Source organism: Rhinolophus sinicus, linkage group LG06 (genome assembly GCF_036562045.2).
Source record: "Rhinolophus sinicus isolate RSC01 linkage group LG06, ASM3656204v1, whole genome shotgun sequence".
Lineage (NCBI taxonomy): Eukaryota > Metazoa > Chordata > Mammalia > Chiroptera > Rhinolophidae > Rhinolophus > Rhinolophus sinicus.
This window is the reverse complement of record NC_133756.1, coordinates 100,636,177-100,638,396: the sequence shown is the minus strand read 5'-3', so window position 1 is coordinate 100,638,396 and position 2,220 is coordinate 100,636,177. Positions and strand designations below refer to the sequence as shown.

Genomic DNA, 2,220 nt, shown 5'->3' with positions numbered 1-2,220 from the left:
ACTCTCACTGCTTTTATTCAACATAGTATTGAAAAATCCCAGACAGAGCAATCAGGCAAGAAAAGAAATAAAAGTCATTTAAATTTGAAAGGAAGAAGTAAAAGTGTCACTGTTTGTGGATGACATAATTTTATATATATAAAACCCCAAAAACTCCACAAAGGAAACTATTAGAAATAATAATACAGAAAGTTTCAGGGTACCAAATTACTGTAAATAATCTGTTGCATTTCTGTGCACTAAGAATAAATTATTAGAAAGAGAAATTAAGAAAACATTCCCATTTACAATTCCAACAAAAATCACAAAATGCCTAGGAATAAATTTAAGCAAGGAGGCAAAAAAATCAATACACTGAAAACTATAAAACATTGTTGAAAGAAATTAGCTTTGTGCAGTGGCAGTATCGTAGCCAATGAGATTTATCCGAGGCGACATTATGGCTAATTGAAAGAAATTGAAGTAACAAACAAAGAAATGGAAATATGTTTCATGCTGATGGATTGGAAAATTTAACATTGTTAAAATGTCCATATTACCTAGAGCAATCGATAGATTCAATGCAATCCCTATCAAAATCCCAATAGCATTTTTCACAGAAATAGAAAAACAATCCTAAAATTTGTATGGAACTATAAGACCCTGAATAGCCAAAGAAATCCTGAGGAAAAACAGAATAAAGCTAATTATAACAAAGGAACAAAGAACATATAATGAAGAAAAGAAAGTCTCTTCCTTAAATAGTGCTGGGAAAACTAGGCAGCCACATGCAAAAGAATAAAACTAGACTATCTTACATCATACACAAAAACTAACTCAACGTGGGTTAAACACTTGAATGTAAGACCTGAAACCATAAACTACATAGAAGAGAACATAGGTGGTAATCAACTTGACATCAGTCTTATTGATGTTTTTTTGTGGATTTGACTCCAAAGGCAAGTGAAACAAAATAAAATAAATAAATAAATAAATAAATCAGACTACATCAAACTAAAAAGCTTCTGCACAGCAAAGGAAACTATTAACAAAACAAAAAGACAAAGTATCAACTGGGAAAAAAATATTTTCAAATCATATATCCAATATTGGGTTAATATCCAAAATACATGAAGAACTTATAAAACTCAATAGAAAAAAATAAAAATAACAAAAACAAAAACAAAAAGAAAACAAAAAAAATCTGATTTAAAAATTGGCAGATAATCTGAACAGATATTTTTCCAAAGAAGATGTACCCATGGCCAAAAGATACATGAAAAGATGTTCAGAATCACTAATCATCAGGGAAATGCAAATGACCACATGAAATATTACCTCAAATATTTTAGAATGGCTATCAATAAGAAGACAAGAAATACATGTCAGAGAAGATACAGAGAAAGGGGAATGCTTATACAATGTTGGTGGGAATGTAAATTGGCATAGCCACTGTAGAAAACAGTATGGAGATTTCTCAAAAAATTAAGAATAGATCCACCATATTATTCATCTATTCCACTTTGGGTATTTTTCCAAAGAATATAAAAGCACTACTTTGAAAGATATATGCATCCCTCTGTTCATTGTAGCATAAATTGCAATAGCCAAGATATAAAAGCAACCTAAGTGCCCATTGATAGATGAATGGATAGAGCAGATTTGGTACACATAGACACATATACACACACACACACACACACACACACACACACACACACACACTAGAATACTAGTCAGCCATTAAAAATATGAAATCTTGCCATTTGCAACAACATGGATGGACCATGAGGGTATTATGGTAAATGAAAAAGTAGATGGAGAAAGACAAATACTGTGTGATTTCACTCATCTGTGGTAAAAACAAGCAAAGAAACAAAAACAAACTCATAGCAGACAACAGATTGGGGATTACCAGAAAAATGGAATAGAGGGAGGGTGAAATGAGTAAAGGGTTAATTATATGGTGATGGATGAAAATTAGACTTTTCACAGTGAGCACAATGTAGTGTATACAAACGTCAAATCATAATTTTGTATATCTGAAACTTACATAATATTGTAAACCAATGTTATCTTAATCAAAAAATAGTAATTTTAATAGTACTCAAAACTCATCACTTCATACTTATTTTACTATTATCTATGCTCTTGAGGTATTTAAATCTCCATAATAAAAATACTGTATAAATGTGTTACTGTACATCTCTAATTAACTGCATTGGTTGGCATCATAATCTT

General features: G+C 30.8%; 1 non-coding gene across 1 annotated transcript; it reads left to right on the top strand.

Annotated features, from left to right (window-relative positions):
- Positions 1-386: 386 nt before the first annotated feature.
- LOC141572622 (U4 spliceosomal RNA) lies at positions 387-528 on the top strand. Its single transcript, XR_012497930.1, has one exon. It is a non-coding gene; the product is annotated as a U4 spliceosomal RNA (small nuclear RNA).
- Positions 529-2,220: the final 1,692 nt, after the last annotated feature.